Source organism: Vicugna pacos, chromosome 11 (assembly GCF_048564905.1).
Source record: "Vicugna pacos chromosome 11, VicPac4, whole genome shotgun sequence".
Classification (NCBI taxonomy): domain Eukaryota; kingdom Metazoa; phylum Chordata; class Mammalia; order Artiodactyla; family Camelidae; genus Vicugna; species Vicugna pacos.
The window spans coordinates 86,037,670-86,060,432 of NC_132997.1; the positions used below are offsets into that span (position 1 = coordinate 86,037,670).

At 38.1% G+C, this 22,763-nt stretch overlaps 1 protein-coding gene and 2 non-coding genes across 6 annotated transcripts in view; 1 reads left to right on the plus strand and 2 right to left on the minus strand.

Annotated features, from left to right (window-relative positions):
• Nucleotides 1–22,763, plus strand: part of VTI1A (vesicle transport through interaction with t-SNAREs 1A) — a 345,054-nt gene that overhangs the window by 131,307 nt on the left and 190,984 nt on the right. The gene's annotated exons all lie outside the window — the stretch shown is intronic.
• On the minus strand, nt 6,996–7,077 carry LOC116282534 (small nucleolar RNA SNORD24). Its single transcript, XR_004192072.1, has one exon. It is a non-coding gene; the product is annotated as a small nucleolar RNA SNORD24 (small nucleolar RNA).
• LOC116282543 (small nucleolar RNA SNORD75) lies at nt 7,232–7,293 on the minus strand. Its single transcript, XR_004192081.1, has one exon. It is a non-coding gene; the product is annotated as a small nucleolar RNA SNORD75 (small nucleolar RNA).

Genomic DNA, 22,763 nt, shown 5'->3' on the forward strand with positions numbered 1-22,763 from the left:
TGCTGAGAAAAAAAATTAATGGCTGTCTACAACTCCATCCTATGACTATATCATACATTTATTTAACCAGATTCCAATTATTTGACATTTTGTCTTGATTTTTTTTTTTTACTGTTCTAATGTTGCAGTTGTGATAGTCATTCATATTTTTTTGCATAAATTTTTGGCTATTTCTTAATGATACATTCCTAAGAGTGAAATTGCTGGGCCAAAGCACATGACTATTTTCAAGACTTTTTTATACATAAAATCAAATCACCCTCCAATAAGCAAAAGTAGGTTAATAATTTGCTTTTCCTAAAACCTTCATTGAAACTGATCCAAAAGATGCACTGGTGGCCTTGCCGCATTTATTTATCACTATTAAGGCTGCTATTTTCTCTCATGTTTATTAATCATTGTAATTCTTTTGCTTATTTTTGCTTTGAAAGTGAACTTTTTTGTTGGGATGTTTGTGGTTCTCTTCTTGATCTACACAAGAAAGAGCTCTTCTAGTAACTGCTCTGTGTGCTTCATGTTTGTGGCATACTTTTTTCAAATCTTATCAGTAGGCTTTTTCTACTGTTTTGTTTTGTTTTGTTTTGCTTTGTTTTGTTTTGTTTTGCTGGGAATTGAACCCAGGACCTTGTGGATGCTAAGCACACACTCTACCACTGAGCTATTACCCTCCCACCTTCCCACCTCTACTGTTCTTGAAGTACTGAAATTTTAAATTTGATGTGGCAGAATTGTTTCTTTTTAAAAAATGTTTTTCTTTGAATTTATGTTCAGAAAAACCTTTCCTGTTATAACTAAGACCAAAAACAAACTCTTAACTTTCCTTCTAATTCCTTTGTGATTCTATATGTTACTTCTTGGTTTCTTGTCTGGTTCTCATTCTTTGCCGCTAACTTGGATTGGAAGTTCAAGAATGAGACAGATCTGGAAGAGTCTGGACTCTCGCTCTCACCATGACTTCTGAGAACTGATTGAACCTCTCTGGGTCGGATTCTTTGTCTGTAAATGTTAAAGGTAAAACCTAACCTGTGAGGCCTAAATGAGGGGACAAATAAAACGCTGAGCTCAGAGCCTGGCACACGGTAAATGCTAAAAAACAAAAACAAAAACCCCCACCAATTTATTCTAGTTGCTTTCTTCGGAGTAACATTATCAGACCACCATTTGAAGACCCAAGACTCAGTTGGCTTCCCCTAGTATATGTGACATCTTGATTTGGGACTGTCTCCAGTTTGACCCCTTTCTCTTAAGTCTCTCTAATTATCTAAAGTGTATGGTTGTATTTTCATTTGTGCAGCTAGTTTATGTACTGTTTATTGAAAGGTCTCTTCCTTCTCATCTGAATCATTGTTTTCCTTCTGTTCAGTCTTCAAATGCACCTTTCTATTCTCTTTAACCTTTGACTGACATTTCTGTGAAGCATTTTGTGATGTGCATTTAGAACACTATGTAAAAATAAGCCGCATTGTGTTATTTAAATATTTAGAGGGCTTTGTAGCCTTGCAGACTATTTTTAAAATGACCTTTACAACCATTTGCAAAGAAGACAAAAGTAATGGGGAGAAAGCATAACCTTTTAATGTTTCCTTCATTAGCAGTGTTCTCTCCCTTGGATGTATTGTCTTGCTTTGATAGCTCATAATGTAGGGTACATCAAAGACCCAAATAATGGAGAACAATGGAGGACAATTTTTAAAAGCTTATTTTGTATTATTGCTGCCGCCATTAGGTGTCATATGGAAAAGATCCCCTCCTTTAAAAAAAAATAATAACCTGGACTCATGATTGATTTTCCACGTACTGTAGACCCTCTCTGGAATGCAAGTATGTAAAGAAAGGCCTGCTACATATTCATACATGAACTGGGCTTTTCTGGTTTTCTCAGACTTTGCTTTTGTGAAATGATTTTATTTTTTGAGAGGAGAGAACCAATCTACGTTGTATCTGATTTAGTAATAACAGGAAACCAGGTTGTAGTAAGATTCTGCCGGTACCCCTTCCTTCATTCAATCCTCCATTCACTGTTTCTTCAGAATACACCAGTTACTCTTCAACAGTGTTCTAGTTCTGGAGCCAGAGCAAAAGCCACTCTTCTAGAAACTTCCTTGAGAAACAAGGGTGAGAGAGACGGGAGGCCAGGGGCTGCTTCGGCAGCTAGGAGGGTAGAATTTGGGGCTGAGTGAGTCTGTAGTGAGGTAGCAGACAGGACACAAGGAGGGGTCTGACTGGGCTAAGAGCATATTAAGCTGGAGAAAGCAGGGAGCTGGAACGTGGGTGTCTTTGGTACTGGGTGGATGGGGGACAGGCACATTAGACTGACTTTCTTTATTTATTTTAAAATAGAATCAGGACTTAGAGAAGATACTAGCCTTGGATCTTGTAGTTTAGCTAGGGCAGGCATATTTATGTGAACAGTTAAGTATTAGGGCAAAATAGTATATGGTGGGTGCCAGGGAGTGTACAGCCAACAAGCACTGGAGGAGAAGGCCTTTGTGGAGGGCTGCTAATACCAGACACTTTGTTCTCGACTCAGAGAGAAATATGATATCCCAGCGCAGGGCCTGGAACACAGAGGGCAACTCAATAAGTATTTTTAAACTAAATTATATCATGTGTTTTGCATTTATTATCTCATTATCATTATAAAATAGATACCATTATTACCTCATTTTCTAGAATCAGAAATTAAGGTTTAGAGAAGCTAAGAATCATGTCCAAGGTCACGCAGCTGATGTGTGATGAAGCAGGTTTTAAATCCAGGGTTGTCTGACTCAAAGCCCTAGTTATTAACCTCCAGGATGATCACAAAACATTTCTGAGAAATGAATTATTTGAAAACAATGTTCAGTAGATAGAATAATGCCCCTCTCCCTCAAGATGTCCTGTGAATGTATTATTTTAATGGCAGAAGGGACTTGGCAGATGTGACTGGTGATGCTCTTAAGATGGGAAGATTATCCTGGATTATCTAAGTCATCCCATTGGAATCGCTAGGGTCCTAATCAGAGGAAGGCAAGAGTGTTAAGAGTCAGAGAAGGAAATGTGATGATGGAAGCAGAGGTCAGACAGAGAGATTTGAAGATATTATGCCACTCACTTTAAGGCTGGAGGAAGGGGCCACAAGCCAAGGAATGTTGGTGCCTGTAGAAGCTGGAAAAGGCAAGGAAATACATCTTCCCCTAGAACCTCCAAAAGGGACACAGCCCTATCAACACCCTGGTTTGAAACCAGTAAGATACATTTCAGACTTCAGACTTCCAAAACTATGAGAATAAATCTGTGTTCTTTTAAACCATTAAGTTTGTGGTAATTTGTTACAGCAGCAGTAGGAGGCTAATACACAGTGCTGCAAAAAGATTAGTTTAGCAATGAAAAAAACAGAATGAAGCCACACAGAGAGACTGAAGACAAGACCGGCGAGAAGGCTGTTGCAACCATCCAGCCCTCAGCTGACTTGGGACTATGTCTCTTCTTCACCTTTTATTTCCTTGCTGACACAGATTGTGTCTTTTGGGTTGACTAGTCATAGTTGGGACAGGTAAATTTTCCACTCATTTTTATTCCTTATATTAACAGCCTCACTTGAAAATAAATGAGGGGGAATTATTCTTTGGGGAATTGAGGAGTTGAGGAGAATTAGCTAATTTTATTCCTAAGGGAGGAAAATGATGATTTCCCATGTCTCCCCAAATCTACCTTTACCACATGTGTATATGACATACATTGAGTAGGAACCTATATTAGGTTGGGTTTTCCCTTGAGTCGGCAGCACAAAGTTGGCTAGGACAATATGAAATACATTTTTATTCTTTTAAGAATCCTATGCAGTGCAGCGTGAGAGTGAGAACAAGAGATAAAGAAAAAGGTGGCAAATAATGGGGAAGTATCACTTTCACTTATACATGGAAAAAAATTGGCTGCATTTTGGAATTTCTAGAGGAAATCACAGACATACTGTCTAACATACAATGACAGAGGTGATGTCTAGATTAAACATTCATGTTCTGTCATATGACTATTTGCTGAAATATTTATGGTAGAATATACTTCATTCTTTTTTATGATTAAAGTTTGCCCAAAATGTACATGCTTATTTATGCCTCTGGGATTAGGGTCAACTGTTGTTGTGGTAGGCAACAGATTAAAGTAACTTTATTTTTTAAATTCACTATACTTAATAGGTTGTAAGTGGGCTTTAAAGTATACCAGTTAATTTTAACCTTATAGTCTCGAAAGCATGTAGATGTTTAAATAGATTGTGGCTGTATTCCCGTAAATCTCACATTTGTATCTCAAGCTGTGGACTTACATCTAGCTACCTACTTGACATGTCCAATTGACTGCTATTTGTCAACTCAAGCTTAATGTGTCCAGAACAGAACTCTTACTTCCCCACATCCTTCTCTTTCCAGTGTCCTTTATCTCAATTAATGGAAATTTGTTTCCATTTCGTTTTTCAAACCAAAACCTTGGAGCCAACTTGGATTCCTCTCTCTGTCTCACCCCTCACATGCAATCCATCAGCAGCTCCTGGAGGCTCTACCTTCTAAGGACTTCCCAAGCTGACCACTTCTCTGCACCATCACTGTTACCACCCTGATCCAGCAGCACCTCTGCCTTGCGCTGCTATGGTGGTCTCCTAATTGATCTCCCTTCTACAAGGGCCCCCATATATTCTTTTTTTAATTGTTAGCAGCCATGTGCTTTGAAATCTTAAATCAGATGAAGTCATCCTATGATCAGACCATCCAGTCATTTGTATCACATTTGGCATAAAACCCAGTCTTTACTGTGCATGGTCCACATGGCCTCCCGTTACTGGGCCACTTAGCCCTCCAACCATAATTCCTACCACTCTTCTTTACCCAACTTTCTGAAATGCCTAGCACTTTCTTGCCAGAACATCTCTGTTCTTGCTAGTACTTCTGCCCAGAAACCCTGCTCCCAGATATTCCCTAGAGTTCACACTTGCTTTGTTCATGTGTGGCCTCCTCAGAAAGCTCTTTCCTGATCACCTTGTCTGAAATACTGTCTCTTGCATTCTCCTCTTACCCTACACTTATCACAGCCCGACTTTGTAGTGTATATTTATATGTCCTTTTTTTTGGCATCAGAAGTGAAAGTCCAGGAGACCAGGTCTGTTTTGGTCTCTGCTGTGTCTGTAGCTCCTAAAAGAGTGCCTGGTCAAAAGTGAATGTTCAAAAACTCATGAATGATTAAATGAATTTTTACAACCGTTTAAAATTAGTGTTGGGTGTGAATTACATTATGACAGTTATTTGTAGTCATTCATTGAGAGCATGAGTATGTACATACAAATATTCCGTCTGCTGTGTGCAGAACAGTTCCTCATGCTAAGGATTCTGAATAGGCAAATATGAATAAAGTGCAGTCCTGTGCTTCCCCTCAAAGCATTTACAGTCTAAAAAAAGGAGATAAATTCCAGTAAATGTTGGGTTGATAAGTCTAACTTGTAGTGACTCTGATTACTTGAATCATGTTGCAAGGATGTTCTTCGGAGCGTCAAAGAAGGAAGTACTTAACTCCAGTTCCTGAGATTAGGGAAATCTTCATGGGAGGGAGAGGTGAAGTCTGGCCTGGCTTTTGGACAGTGAGTAATATTTGAATATGTGGAAAAGGCATTCTGAATGAAGGGAACTGCTTAAATAAATGTACAGAGGCAGGAAAGTCCAAGGTGCTTTTCTGAAGGAAAATACTGACCAACAAGAAGCCAAAATCAATAATACCCCAATGACAATAAATATTGATGTTCAGTAAAAACCGGTTGGCATGTCTGCTACACATAAACACTATTGCTCATATTCAAAACATGCTGGACTAAAATTCTGAGTCACAATATTTGCTGTATTTAGCATATTTAAACATTTCTTTCTATAGGAAAACTTTTGTAAATGTGCCTGGTCTAATTTATTTCATACCAACCAGGTGCTCCGAGCTTTGTCGACATTCTTTTTATTTACTGTTTCTCTGGTATTTGGTCACTTTTATTCGTTGTTCCATGCCTCATCCTAGGAAGTAGTAGGTCTGTCCTGTTTGCTTTCAGAAGCGTGACTGACCAGCATGACCCTTGACCTTTAAGCTGATGAGCAATAGGAATTCTCCAGTTATTCCATCATGAAACAAGGATTCTCTGTAACAAATATCATCAGTAAGGCAAGAAAAGAGAAGTGGCATGTGCTGTAAGGTGTCATTATCTGTTAATGAGAGTGGTTCACATTTTAGTGTTTTCAGGAGTAATTTTTCTCAAGGACTTTGGGAAATGGAATAAACAAACACATTTGAAACTGGATTTAGATTTTGATAGAACATGAATGGTCACAACTAGGGCCCTTTGGTGCCCTAGAACTATTCCCATAGAGATAGACAGTACATTTCCATAAATTCTTAAGAAAACACGTGGGTGGAGTCTAACCCACATTCTTCTAATTGCTGGGGTTAAAGGCCATTAAGAACAGGAAGAGCTGAAAAATCCAGGCATTAGTTCCTCACATGACAATCGCTCTAAATAGAAGGCCATTTCATAGACTGCATTTTTTGGGGGGGTTTATAATTATTTATTAGAATTCAAAGCTGTTTGCTCTTCTATCCTAGGAGCATCCATTCAGCTGCCTCTCAGCTGGTAAGTTGCATTTGACTGCTGCTGTGAAATGCCCCTTAAATTTTAGGGTAACAGGTCTGCCTCTGCTTAAAACTCCTTCTTCCATGTCTTGTAGCAACCCATCTCTTCACACCTTTATACAAAAGCTCTCTGAAATCTGCACCCCAAGCAAGCCATCCAGATAAAATCATATACCCGGTAGCAAAAAAGTTCCAGACATGTCAAAAACTCAAGTCCACCCCTTCAACTTCCAGCTAATTCTGCTTAGCGCCTGTTTGCCCGTGAGTACAGCGTAAAGCCTCTGCTGTAGGACCTGGGAATAAACAGATTCATGTAAACTTAGGTGCAGCCTCAACGGTCTCTCAATCACCATTTTGTGTGCCTCAGTTAGGATAATGGTGGTAGTAATTCTCGTCATCCTCACAGTCACGAGTGGCAAATAAAATGTCAGCATTGTGGCACATTCAGTAGACTTTCAACCCAACTTTCCTGTTTGAGAGTATTTCAGTAACTCACCCCAGTAACAGGTCTCATCCATTTGGCACATTATAAAACAAAGAATATCCAATGGAACGTGTTGTGCCACTAAGTTAATCATTAACATCTCACCATTTAAGCCTCAAAATAAAATTGTTCAGAAATCCATTCTGCCCACTACTCTTAAACCATCACAGGCTTAGACTGCATTTTTTTAATGTGAGCATTTCTAAAGTTAACATGAGCAATAGAATGTCAAAAGTGAAAATTGAGTCATTAATTCTAGCATATTCCTTTCTTAATTAAGAGTAATTATACTGGGGGCTAGGTCTTATTCACCCTTTGACCTCAGCCTTGCCCAGTGCCCAAGACTTAATGTTCGCTGAGTGAATGAAATTTTTTTTCCCTCAAATCTTTTGCTTAGGCAGGTTGACAAATGCAAGAGGCATACCCTGAATGTTGCTGAAAATGAACAATTGGTATGCAAAAGTTCAGCAAAATTCAGCCGAAGCACCCTAGGACTTAAAGAATAAGCTCAAAAAATTAAGGAAAATGGAGACTTATCAAAGCTTTCTCCTAGATTGATCCTTAATCCTGAAATGTTTATCTTTAATTTGGAAACCTTTCAAACCCTCAAATAGTTATAATACCTTTTGATAACAAATTTTGAAATGCCTCAGATAAACTTGAAACTCTGATTGTTTTTAATTGTAGAAATATTGAGACCTGTGGATTTATAAGACATTCTGATGAGCTTAAAATTAAGAGTATTATCGGGCAACCTTTAGGAAGCAGCTATATACCATATGTTTATAGGGGATGCATATGTTGAGAAATTGTGGTCAAAATGTCAAACAGTAAAACAGCAGAGTTCAAGCTAGTTCACATCAATATTTATGTTAATTTTATAAACATTTATTTGGGTGATTTTTCTTAATAGACTGAGCTTTAGAGAAGCACCTTTATGGAAACACATCAAGGATCAATTTCTTAAAAAAATCATTCTCCACATAGAACTACATGATAATGTCTATATAGCCTGCTAAGCAAAAATGTGCTGCTTAATTTTTTAAAAACCTGTTACATGACTGAGACAGTCATTATGTCAACTAAATAGTTATTAGGAGTCAGGAGTGTTTATTGTTAATAGTATTTTATTTTTAATCCATTAAATAAAATGTGGAGACTAGCGGAGTGGGTTCCCTTCAGGCGTCTGGTAATTAATTATGATATATTTTGCCTCAGTCGTATGGCCTTGTCGGCTGTGTAACGCAGCCGCACCAAGGGGAAAAATGACTTGTTTAAGCTGATTTGGACCTTGTGGCATTTAATTGTGTAACGTTAAGTGTACCAGGCTAAACCCAGATGAATGTAGACACTGATTAACTGGGACCTTGAGGACAACCTAATGAGATTCAGAGCCAGTTTCCTCGTATCCCAGAGGCTTTGAGGGACACCTGTCCCACAGAAGTCTTTTGGTCCTGATGGTGTAGCCGCTCTTGTCACTGATGTATTCAGAGGTACAGAAGGTTTTGTATAATTTTTCAGTCATATTCATTGTCTCTTTTTTCTGAGTATAAGCAGTCATTGTTTTGTTTTGGTTTGTGTTTGGTTTGATTTTGAACCATGTCAACAGTAACAGTACTTTTCTGAAGTGTCAAGATTTGTCCCATTCAGATTGTTTTCCCCTAGAAATTGAGACTGTTTTACTTGTACTTTTTCACACTTTGGATCTCAAAATATGTCCTAGGAGTTTCTGAAGTCCCTTCCCCTTTCATAAGATGCTCACAGATTTCTTTTTTTTTTTTTTAATTTTTTAATTTTAAAAATTTAAAGTTGAAGTAGAGTTGAATTAGAATGTTGTGTTACTGTTGATGGGAATGCAGTTTGGTGCAGCGCTGGAAAACAGTATGGAGATTCCTCAAAAGACTAGGAGTAGACTTACCATATGGCCCAGGAATCTCGCTCCTGGGCATATATCCAGAGGGATCCTTAATTCAAAAAGACACCTGCACTCTAGTGTTCATAGCAGCACTATTTACAATAGCCAAGACATGGAAACAGCCTAAATGTCCACTGACAGATGAGTGGGTAAAGAAGTTATGGTATATTTATACAATGGAATACTACTCAGCCATTAAAAATGATAAAATAATGCTATTTGCAGCAACATGGATGGCTCTGGAGAATGTCATTCTAAGTGAAGTAAGCCAGAAAGAGAAAGAAAAATACCATATGATATCACTCATATGTGGAATCTAAAAAAAAAAAAGACAAATAAACATATATAAAACAGAAACAGACTCACAGACTTGTGGTTGCCAAGGGGGAGAGAGGTGGGAAGGGATAAACTAGGAGTTCATGGTTTGCAGATACTGACTGGTATATATAAAATAGATAAACAAGTTTATACTGTATAGCACAGGGAAATATATTCAATATCTTGTAGTAGCTTACAGTGAAAAAGAATATGAAAATGAATATATGTATATTCATATATGTGCTATACACCAGAAACTGGCACAACATTGTAAACTGACTATACCTCAGTGAAAAAAAATGTTGTGTAAGTTTCTGGTGTTAACAGCATAGTGATTCATTTATACATATATATATTCTTTGTCATTATAGGTTATTACAAGCTATTGAATATAGTTCCCCATGCTATACAGTAGAACCTTCTTATTTATCTATTTTGTATATGGTATTCTGTGCCTGCTAATCCCAAACTCCTAATTTATCCCTCCACCCACCCTTTCCCCTTGGGTAACCAGAAGTTTGTTTTCTATGTCTGCTCACAGATTTCTTAGACAGTCAAAAGGGGAATTACATCTTCAGACCAGCTCAGTAAATGACAAACAAGAATATCTTCCTGTCCACCACTGTTATCACCCCCTACCTCCCACCTCCTCCCCTACTCCCCACCCCACCCCCATATACATAGCTGTGACTTCTGATTACCTGTAAAGGAGAAAAAACAGTTACTGTTGGCATTTAGCAATACCTGATAATAATAAAACCTTCATGAGTTCATCATCCTTAAAAAGCAATTCATTTTAGTCCTTCTGGCTCACAGTTTCTTTGCAGCGTTTCCCACTGCCCAGTGTGCTGTACATTTAGGATTTGGGGCTGTCGGTGCCAGATCAACATGCTTTAGAAATAAGCTCCTCTTTTTTTTTTTCTTCTGGGAGTTAACCAGTGGTTCAAGGATAAGAGTAAACCAGTACAGAATGGAAGCCAAACCATTTAGTCTGTTGTTAATTTTGCATAGTGGGTGCTCGGGGGCCAGACTGCCTGGGGTTGAATCCAACCCCATTGCCTCTGCCAGCTAACTGTGTTGGTTTGGGTAAGTTATTCAATCTCTTTATACCTCATTTTCGTCACCTATGTAATGGGGCTCTTAACAACTTCATGGATCATTAAGAAGATACATCTACCCAGTAACTCTTTTAAAATAAATAAGTAAATAAATAAAACCTAGTTACCTCCCCCCAAAACAAAAACTAAACATAAAAATAAATAAATAACAAAGAAATATATCTAAGGAGTTATACACATAAAGGATTGAAACTCATACGTGTAAAGAATTGGGACAACACCTAACACAAAGTAGGACCTCAGTAATCTGTGATTATATCTTTGCTTTTCTGTCTCTATCTCTCCCTCTCCTCACTCCCCATCATCCTCTCTTTCAATTTTTGCTTTCTCATGAGTCTCGAAAGAACCGAAGGTACACTACGGTTAAAGAAAAGCAGGACAAAGAGAAAATAATAACAACTACCTTAAAGTTATTCAGAAATTCATTCTCTAAGGTTCTATACATTCATTAGAAGTGGGTTATAAGCTTGCCTCGAACTGCCTATTTGACCAAAGAGGAAATTCTGATCAGTTCTGAGTTAAAGTAACCAAAAGATAAAGCATACCAGGGGGTTTGGAAAAGCACAGCTTCCCTCAGCCCCGAGTTTTGAATGTCATTCTTCTCCTGGGCCCTCCCAGCAGGGATGCTGTGGGATGTGGTGGACAATGTCTTCAACATTATCCTTCATATTATTTCTCAAGTTCAAACAAATATGGGACTAGGGCAGCACTCCCAGATTTATTTGATCACAAGCCCTTTGTTATAGAGCATCTTGCTAAACTAGCATTCCACCAGATGCTTCCTGCAAGTGGGAATTACCTATGTCTATGAACGTGGTAAATTGGAAAGTTCAAGAAAAGAGAAAATCCAGCATTCTGGTTAAAAGGGCTTTATAGTATGTGTATATATTTGCCTGCTTACAGTCCATGGACATGCCTTTGAGTGTTCTTGGAGCTTTCAAATAATTTGAAACTGTCATGCACACAGAAACTACTGATTATTTTGCTTCTAGATTTCAGTCTGGTTCTACATAGCACCTCTTTCTTATGGAGCGATTTGTGCATATTCCTGTATACCAGGCTACTTCTAGAAAACAAATAAATGAACTTGAAAAAAATTTTTTAAACTCAGCGAAAGTTAAAGTCTAAAAGAGATTACAAAACATCAAATTTCTGATCCTTCACGTATAATTTATGATCTGATGACCTTGGCTAATTAGTGGCATATTTCTTAGTATGCAGTGGTGATCACTGAGTACAATTTTACCCATGTAAGTAAATGAGGTATTCCTCTCATTTAGAATAGTGTAATAAAAAGACGTCAGAAATGGACATTTCCCTCAACTCAAGTGGGTTCACCATCTAGAAGTTGTCAATTTAGAGTTAATTTATTAGTTAAATATATAACTGTGTACATGTGCATAATGTTTGTCCGACTATTATATCTCTCTTGTGATTAGCCTCTTCTGAAAATTTGTGCAGGGGGAAAATAAAGTCGAAAAATTCCTTTCGGTGTATGTGGTAACCTTTTTTCCCCTAGAGCTGGGTTATTTTTGGTTTCAGTGGTCTTCCTGACCCACACTAAGTCGTCCAACTGCCTTTCCAACCTAATCTCCACCATGCTCAGGCTCCACCTTCCACAGATTTTTACTTGACCCCCTCCAAGTCCCCCTCATCCCCAAGAGTGTGACAAACCCAGACCTGGCTCCTGGGGGTAACAGATGTGGAACAATCAGTGTGGTATCTCCTTCCCTTTCTTCGCCCCCTGATGTATTTATCCTGAGGAGGCTGGGCATAGTGCACACTAGGAGCTGTATTAAAAGGGAAGGAAATGTGCAGGAGGGTAAAAGAGTAATCCAGGAGGTAGAAGAAGAAGGGATAATTGGTTCCCCCACTTTTCCAAGCAGAAGAAGAAGGACAAGCTCATAGCTGTGCTCACTTTTTTTCACTACGGCCTCTCTGGCTTCTGAACCCGTAGCCAAGTGTGCTGCTTCTAATTGCATGGATTTGCCTACCTCCAGAGACAGTTCCATAGACGCTGGAAGCCCACCTCTCTGTCTGTCTCCATCAGGAGTAGAATGGACAGATGGGGTGAAAACAATAGGTGTTTTCATTATAGCTAAGAATCATACCTATTCAGTCAAGTCCATCCTATATTTGCAGCCCCCCGTAATTCTTCCCTCCACAATGATGCTTACTTAGGAAGACCTGACAGATAAAGGAAAGGAATAAAGTAGGTCGGGCATAGGACAAAGGGGCCTGGGGGAAACTAGCATATAGCCTATCCCTAGAAGAGGTAACTGTGAGGGAGGGTGAATTTGAAATTACTAGATGGTCCCACTTTTCAAGCAAAGCAAGAAATTCAAATATTCTCATGGAAGTTCTCCATTTTTTAAAACCCTGTGTGGGTCAAACAAAACTCATCTGTGAGCCACGTACAATCTTTGGGTCATCGTGTGCTAGTCTGATCTAAATCTTCCCCTCCTTGAGTTTCTCCTCCTTCACCGAGTCTTCCTGCTTGCATCACCCCATATGGGCTGCAGGGATCAGAAAGCTTGCCTGGGGCTGGAAAATCTGCGTCCAAGCTCATTCAAATAACTGCTGTCTGGAGACCTCAGAGTTTTCTTCCACCCCTTGGGCCTCTCCAGAGGTGACAGTACTCACAGCATGGGAACTGGCTTCTCCCAGAGCAAATGGTCCAAGAGAGAGTGCAGGTGAAAACAGCCAAGACAAAAGCCCTGATATCTTTTTACCTAATCTTGGCGTTGACATATCATCCCTTGTGCAGTGTTCTACCCATCACATGGACCAACCCTGATACAGTGTGGCAGGGACTACACAGGGTGTGGATGCCAGGCAGTGGGAATCACGGGGTGTCATGTCATCTTGGAGGCCGGCTCACACAGCACTTACTGTAAATGCTTTCTGAAATACAAACACTCACCCCCTGCCTTCCTCCTTTGAAAAGTTTCACTTTAAGCCCTTTTAGAATTACTTAAAGACGTCCTCCCAGTAGTATTAGACGGGGACTTCCACATCATTTGCAGTACAGTTACGTGTCTGTTTAACCAGCTGTTTCATTTTTACAACAAAGTACACCCAGTCCTCTAGATGTGATCAGTACAGCACCGTGTGTATAAATAGAACACTTAAGGGGTTCTTGAGGAAGCGGTGTGAATGATTTGCCAAGGAAAAATGATACACAAGGGCCGTGGGCCACTGGACCATAGTTTTTAAGTTTGTAGATATTAGTTCTTTTCTATATTTAGGTCACTGAAAGAACCACTTAAACCACATATAGACATGCTGGCAAATATGTTGAGTCAATGGTGTAATTATTTCTTTCATGAAGGGGAAATAGGCCTTTTATATAACAATCTTACAATAAGTGTCATTTTTATATGTGGAAAAATAAGCACCTGTCATTTTCTTGTTATTCTAAGGTCAGAACCTACCACAGAGATTTTAATATTTGAAAACTATTCTACTCGCTGAAATCTCAGCATTTAAAATGATGACTTTCTTAAGATGCCACATTCTGATACACTGTAGCTGACCTTTCTTGGTCAGAAAAATAAAATCTTCAACACCTCTTGTTTCTTACTCTACTCTTTCCAAACTGCTTGGAAATGGGATTAAATGATCAGGATGCATTTTCATCCTTCAGCATTTTAATTAGCATTTGTCTGTTGGTATAGCTATCATGAGATTTAGCAGCTTTTGCAATCACTAGACCTTCAGTCAAATATTTGTACTTTAGAAATTGTCTTAACTAAGTTAACTAGTAAAAGTGGGGTTGGAAGTAAAAATGGAATGGAATGGGGTTAAAATCTATAGAAAGAATTCTCATCAGAAAAAATTTTTTTGTGGGATATAGGGTTATGATAAAGACTCAGTGGATCTTATTTTATTTATATATCAGTAAATTTTAAGAAGTTCCTCTTAAACTGTGCTGCTTACGGCTTCTGAAGAAACTAGGTATATGCTTTGTGGAGGGATTAAGTGAAGAGGTATAGTTTTGCTTTTTGAAAGAGAATTCATTAAAAGAAGAACTTACTCTGAGAACAGGAAGCAAGTAATGTTGAACAAACATTTTAAATGGGTAAATTAATGAAGATGGTCTCAGCTTTGATGATCATTAGAAAGATATAAAATGTCTTTTTGGGTGGCTAAGAAGTAGCTTTAAAAATAATTACATTTATGGTAATGATGAAAAAACTCCAAAATAATTTGAGAGTATAAACTCTGAGGATAGGGATCATATCTTATTAATTTTTAAAATCCCCTTCCTGAATCTAATACTTTGAATATAGTAGACAGACAGTAAATATTGGATAGAAAAATGAATAATATGGTAGATTTTACTAATTTAAATATTTGACTCTATTTCTGCATAGAAGCCATGTTCCTGTTTTAAGAAATATCCTAATTCTTAAAGTCTTTCTTCTGAATATTCTGTCATCATGAAATTATTGTGAGTATTTATCTAGTGTGCACCCCTCCCTGCCATATCATCACCCCTCAGTGAAAAAAAATCACATTGGTGAGGTAAATGCACTGTTTGTTTGGCAAATTCAGTGATGCCTCATGGACCAGTGGTCTCAAATGCGCATGGTAGGGGGCTTGCTGGTGAAGCCCCTTATGCAAATCACTTCATTCTGAATAGGACTGTGACTCTTGTAAAGGATGGAGAAGTTTAGCCATATTATGAAATAACTCCAGTGTAGTCCCAGACATTTTTAAAGACTGCACCCCAGCTTTTAAGTGAAATATTCCCCCCTCCAATTGTGCTAAATACACAGGAAAAGAGAAAAAAGCTGACCCTTCACACAGATACTGAGTTCATAAAAATATTCAGGCTTGAGAGATGCTAGACCAAATGCTTGTTATATACACGTAGCATCAGTTTTAAACGAGGTGCACTTAACATGTCTTCTTCCGATTAAAATCATCTTCAGTGTTCCAGAGGAGTCAGAGAAAGTGCATACTTTTCTAGTCTTTTTTTTTTTTTTTCAAGTTTTTTCAAGATCATCTGCTTAGGATGGCTCTGTGGCTAAGCCTGTGGAAAACACAGGCAGCCCCAGTAGAGTCCTTAAGAGCTTCAAAAGATTCCAATGATTAATGATTACTGTTGATGCTCTAGGTAAAAGCCCCCCAAATCAATCATCTCTTGAGGCTCGTAGTCTCCTTCTCCTTTCAGAGGTATCTCCCAGACCAAAACACCAAGCAAAATGTGCCATAAAGTCAAAGAATCCTTAACTTGGAAAGGATCTTTGAAGTCATCCCATCAATTTTTATCTTCTACCCACATTTCTTAGATAATTGACTCCAATATTACAACCTTATACATAAAATAATTTTGATTCAAAGGGATAATTAAATTTGTGTTCACATTTCTTTTGTTTTGCATTGATAGCTTATTACCTGACACTTAGACAAAATGCTTATTTAAGAATTTTTTTCCCCTCTAAAATTCAGAATGTATCTAGACTATCTAAACTGTCCAATCAACAAATGAAGGGAGAGTGACTGTCAGTTGTTTTCAGGCAGATTTGTGCTGCTCACTTAACACGGTTGACTCTCACCTCCTCCTAGATTTCCTTATACCAACGTAAAGAAACCAGTATCAGTTTTTAATCTCAGCCATTTGTAATGAAAGTTGTCCCAGCATGGTGGCATTGACACTACGCACCTTCAACAGGAAGCAGTAATGGAGTAGTGTTACGTGCTTTGGCTGAAGTCCAGTGGTTCAAGGAACAAGTTACAAATAAGATCTCTTATCAGACACAGAAAAAAAATGTGTATCTGCTGAGCCTTATTGTATGCTCTTTATTGCCGTTGCTCCTCACTGTTTTTATTAACATGCTATTGAACAAACAACTTGTGAAAGGATTAGAAGGTCTTATTGGCTGCCTAGGCTTCCAGTATGTAAATTCCTTAAAAGCTCCCTGGTAAGTTAGCAGCCTGTATTGGTCATTTGTATACATTCTACATGTATATGACCTTCTTCAATCTAAGTTGTAAAAGAGGGAGTATATGATTCTATGGAAGACTTTTCAAGTCACTTAGTGCTAATCAAGATGATGTCATTAGAAAATAATAAAATTTTAATGTCACTACTCTAAATTGATATCTTTGTAGTATGAAAACCAAATCCAGAAGGCAAAGAAAAAGATGGGTGATGCTTATTTTAAAATCTGAAAAAATGGTCATCTTTGGTTAAGCCTATTTGTAGAAAAAGGTAAATATTATTGAGTTATTTTTCTTTGGGTACAAACCTATGGATTCACAAATTCCTTTTTTTTTTTTTGTCATTTTATCATGAGTTTGAAAACTGAGGTGTCATGATTTCCATGTGACTCTAAACCAAATATATCTACTCTCATAATTCTGTCATCAGGGCTTGATCTGGTTAGATACAGATTTGTTTCTAGAGAGACCTAGAAAGGTAAACCTGATTTAAGTGAGGAGTGATAGAAAATTAGGCAACAGGTTTTCAGTCTAAGTTAAACTTGGTCTGCATTATATAAATTTGATCTTTTATACTTACAACCCAGAGTGATTTTTTTTCTTCGCCTCCACTGGTTATACTAAAATGGCAAGCACCTTTTTAAAAGAAGTCTTTTGTAGATAATGACCTATAAAATATGGATTCCATATGTGTGATTTTCAGGTCCCTAGAACATGTAAATAAAAATGGCAATTAAGGACTTTCCTCTAATGACAATAAGAGAAGTAAAACAGATAAATAATAGAGACTTATGCTTGCACATCTGAACACTTAATCAGTACACAATTTTTTACCATTTATTTGCCTCTGACCTGAATATTTCACAAATGTGGCTGTGAAATGGAAAAGTCTGTTTCTTTTTTCTGTCTTCTGTACAATGATCGTAATTAAAACTGGTGATTATTTTTTCTTACTGTTAATATTTCAATAGAGTATATAAACATTACTATGTCTTTCTATTAAAGCACATATTCAGTCATTTTGGAAGATTTCCCACAATGGGGCAATGAAGAAAATGTTTTAATAACGGGCTATTTGGTAGTCTTGTGATGGTTGGGGAAAAAAAGTTGGTCTTTTTAAAAAGTTACAATTGTATTGTTTTTACAAATGTCAAAATTTTCTTTTTGCATTTGTCTTTTCACACTTTGGCTCTTAGACTTAGAGAGACTATACGAAGAATATGTTTTATTTCCCCTGACTTCTTACGTTGGTTTGTCTACCTTTACAAAATTCTTCCTACAAAGATGTTCAAAGACACGGAGGTACTTAAGCCATATTTCTCATGCCTCCCACCTCTTCCATATCCATAGCGCTCGTTCCCTCTCATTCTTTTCTTCTCTTCCCCTGCCTTTTTCTCCTTTTGTCTCCCCTGTTTTGCAGACTCGTCACTGTCTAACTTGAAATTGATTAGAATGCATTAATTTTTAAATAAGTGTCACATATCCTTAACTGAGCACTAAAAGGTTGAGAAGGCTTCATGGTGTAGAGTCTGATCCCAAAGTAAGTGAGAAGAATTTTAAAAACAGGCGCTGCCCTTCATTAGCCCTCGTGCCATCCCCTGGCAGGCTGCGTGCCCCGCGTCACCACGCCAGGCCAGGGCGAGCCCCGCCGCCGCGCTCCGTTTACCCTCTGTCAGCAGCTTCCGTCGGGGCTCGGGCGATGCTGCACGTGCGAGTCTGTCATGCGTCAGCCTCAATTAAGCTCATATTGCTTGCTGGGGAAATGCCACAGCCTCCCGTTAACCATCCTTTCTGCTGTTGTTCCATTTTCTCCTTCCAGTTTTTTTCCCCCATCACCTCTCTCTAGAAGCCCATGCTGTTGCTCTTTTTTTTTTTTTTTTCCCTTCTATTTTATTTTCCCTTCAACTCTTTCTAGAAGGCCATGTCTTACTTGGTGAAAGGGTGTTCATGGTTTTTTAGTTTCTTCCAAAGAGAAATGGGTTTTAGGGGAAGTAACTCCTCTGCGTGGTCCCAGTAAGTTGATTTTACTTATGGAAATGTGCTCAGTTCACACTGAGCTGAGTGCATTGTTTAAAGAAAGGAATTATCCTGACATTTTGTAGCTGTGCCAAGCTTGGTCTCGAGTCTTGTGAAGCAGTTTTCCTTTGGGCCTTTTAAGAGTGCAGGAACACTAGGCATCCAGCTTTATCGAATGTGAATTACTTGTCTTTTTTCTCCCAGTCTATTGTTTACTCCTGTCCTTGTCTAAGGGGGTAGTGGTTTTCTTTTTTTAAGAGTGGAATGAAACCTTACTACACTTGAAGGGGAAAAAATATGTAGACAGCAGCAGTTTATATTTGGTTCACTATTTTGTGGTTTACCATAAGTTTGTGGGAAAAACAAAAAGACCACCCATGGCTCCATCGTGCCAGATGGTTGGCTGACCAAGCTAGTTTCTTATGAGAAATTGTCTTTAGGAGGGCATTCTCAAAAAAATAAGAGTCTTTGAAGGGAATTTTCTTTTCCTTCTCTGGATAACTATAGAGAATTCAAAAGAGCTCCTATGTGCTTTAGTGGACAGGTAGACACTGAGATAGTTGGGTCCTTGACGATTCATGGAGATTTTTATGGGCTTGGTCAGTTTGTAAAGTCAAGTTAACCCAAGAAGCTGTTGGCAGATGTTGGTCACAAGGCATAGTGTGAAAGAAATCACAGCGATGTAAATCTCGTGTAGTGTGTGGCAGCAGAAGGGGTTCACAGTGAGGGGAAAAGCAGGGTCAGTTTCTCCGATGAACATTGAGACAAAAAGTATGTGGGTGTGTTTTTCTGTTTTCCTGGGCAGATGACCAGCACGGGCAAGTAGCTTTTAAATAGAGTCATGTTGATGGATCAATCCAAGGAAACAGACGGAATATACAGATAACGGGATTCAGGTTTCCAAAATGTGTGGCAAACAGATCGTTGTTGAAATTATTAACTGAAAAACTTCAAAAATCCATAATTATCCAAAATTCCTATTGGCAATAGGTTAAGGATTTTCAATAAGTCTGTGTGGCAGTCCACGATATTGGCTTTCTGGAAGATATATATTAGCATTAAATGTGAAGTTATTGAACATCTTGAATGAAAAATTGTTTGCAAGGCTCAATTGTCACAGTAGTTTAGCAAGGAAAAGTTTTTTTTTTTTTCCTGAGATACTTTAGATTGAGAGATTTCCATTTGGAGAACAGAAGGCAGCAGAAAGGTTTTGTAAATTAGTATTTAAGACTATTTCTTTTGCACCCCAGGTCCTGATGGACATTGTCAAGGAAGTCTTCACTTTAACTTTTCCATCCTTCTTTGGATGGGCCATACATGAGTGTCTTTTTAGGTTATTCACTTATTTAATAAATATTTTTGAGCCCTTGTTATGTGGTAGACACTTGTTAGGTACAGTCAGTGGTGAACAAACCAGACATCATGGACTTCACAGCTTACTGGTGGAAATAGTCATTGCAATATATAAATTTTTAGCCATATTAAATCGGTTGACAGAAATCCAAAGAGCTATTAAAGCATGTAACAGGGGATCTTGATCCTAGTCTGGGGGTCAGGGACACTTTCCTAAATAAGTGGCATTTGAAATGTAATCTGAAAGATGAGTAAGAGCAGGCAGAGCGAGTGGAGAAGAGCGGGAGATGGGAATAGTCCACCAGGCAGAAGAGAGAGACAAGAGCAAAAGCCCTGCAGCAGAAAGGAGTACGGCACACCACGGAGCTGGAAGGCAGCGTGGCTCGAGCACAGAGAGTGAGGGAGAATGTGGTCCAATGAGCCCAGAGGCAGAGAGGAGAGCTCGAGCACATTTAGACTCTTCATGGGCCATCTCTGGGTTTTGCCCTTTATCTTAAAAACAGACATTTCCATCTGTAAAATGAAAGGATTAAGCGTCAAAGTTCTCAGTCTAGGAGCCTATTGGAAATGAGTGCTATTTTTAATCATTTCAGTTACGTGACATTAGGGATTTTAAATGTCCAGCATTTGGGAAAGTCTTACAGGACAAAGACTCATCCTGCCCAAGGTACCCATAGTGCCTCCAGTAGAAAACACTGTGCTAAATAATCACTTGGATGCTTTTCCATTGTAACAGTCTGTTATTCTGTAAATAAAAGTAAAATGCAAACCTCTAGAAAACAATGAAACTAATGGTAGAGATTTTATCGACTGCTCAAACCTTCAAACTTTTGTGCTGAACAACAACCAAAAAAATGAAAACTACGTTAGTCGAGACAGAGGCAGTATCTCCACCTATGATAAAACTGGACATTAGATAAGTTAAAATGCATTATTTGATGTGCTGAAGAATTTTCAAGAAACTAAAGGAAATCTCCAAGGAGGGAAAGAAGGAAACAGCGAGATGAAACCAGAACAGAGCAGTGAGCTGTAAGTGAATAAGAAAGCCTAAACTGTCTGGGGGCCAAATGCAACCGCCAGCATCACAGTTGGGGACCTACGATGGAGGAGTACACACACACACTTGCAAATGCTCGTGCATGCACACACACAAACACACAGAGTGGGAGATTTGCACTTGAAATGCTTCTATTTAACCAGGACACTCAAAAGGGTTAAAATAGTCCTGGGTAAGTCACATCTGCTGGCTTCTAGCTAAAGTAAACAAATTTTTTTTTTCTGGAAAAAAAAAGCATCCCTAAATTAGCCTCTCTGGATTTCTACAGATTAAACTTAACAAAATATGAGCTTATAGAAGAAAAAATTACCAAACACACAAAGAAAAAGATATTACCATAAGTAAAAGTCAAACGGCAAATAACACATTTTGACTTCTCAAGGTTTTCAGATATTGGTGTTATCAACATAGAATACAAAATAGGAGTATGTGTATTTACAGAAAATAGAAACGGAATTTTTAAATGATCAAGGAATAGAAAACTATTAAAATGACTGTAAAGAACCGTGTAGAACTTTTGAAATTACAATCTGGATGAATGAGTTTAAAAGCAGATTAAACAAAGCTAAAGAGACAACTAGTGAATTGGAAAATATATCCAAAGAAATTATGTAGAATTCAGTACAGAGAAAATGAGACAGAGCACAAGAGAGATGTTGAGACATGGAGGTCCCAGTGAGAAGGTCTAGGAAGCATCAAGTCGGAGTTGCAGAAGGAGAAATTAGAGGAGCAATCTTTGAAAAGATACTAGCTGAGAATTTTCAAATCTGACCAAAGGCATAAAGCCACAAATTCACAACATATGCCAAGCAACTTAAATATGAAGAATTTCACATTTAGGCGCATCGTAGTAAAACTACAGATCACCGGAGCCAACAAGAAGTAAAAGCCACTAGAGATAAAAAGGCATATCACTTATAAACAAATGATAAATGAGATTGAAAGTAGGCATCTTAGCAAGAATCAGAGCCACAAGGCAGTAGAATAGCGCCTTCCAAGTTATAAGAGAAAATAACTGCCAGCCTAGAATTCTCTTCTTAGCAAAGTGGCTTTCAATAAGGAGCAAAACAACATTTTTAGGTAAACAGAAACCAAGAGATTACCAGCTGTGGGTTTTCACCAAAGGAACTGTTTTTTAGAAAGTACTTCAGAAAGAAGGAAAATGCCTCTGGAACATCAAAATTTCAAGAAGGAAAAGCCGACAAAAGAATCGTTAGATCTAAGTACAAATCTAAACAAGTGTTGTAAGATTGACATTTACAATTTAAATAAAATAATAGTGTTTAATTTGGGAGGGAAGTCATTTAGACAAAAGTATGAAAACTCTTGCTATTTTACCTTATTAGTGGAAGTTAGGGGAGTGATCACAGTTCAAGCTATCTAAGGTCTTATAATTTTCAGGAAAGGAATAAAGATACTCATTACCTTAAGACTTCATTACACACAAATGGTAAAATATATCCATTAAAAGACTAAAGGTAGAATTACCTGGATTCCAAAAAAATGTACCTAAAACCACTTGTATGTCTAGATAACAACAAAACTGAAAACAAAGAGTGAAACAAATTTAAAATAAAGGCGCCATTTACAATTAGAAAATATAAGGTGTCTGGGGATAAATATAACAAAAGTTATACAGGACCTAACTCGTCTACGTACTAGCTATGATCTAGGAATGACTAGCAAGGTAATTTCTCTGAACCTTGGTTTCTCATCTGGAACGTGGCATGAAACAGTTTGGCTGTATTTAGTAGAATGATGAGAATAGAATAAGAAAAGCAATGTCTAACACTGCCTAGTCCACAGTACAATTCCCAGTAAGTATTAGCCCCTGATTAGGATCATCCATATTATTAGGCACAAGCTGAAAGCCATGGGAGAAGCAACGGTCCCAACACTCAAAGAATTGAGTCTAAT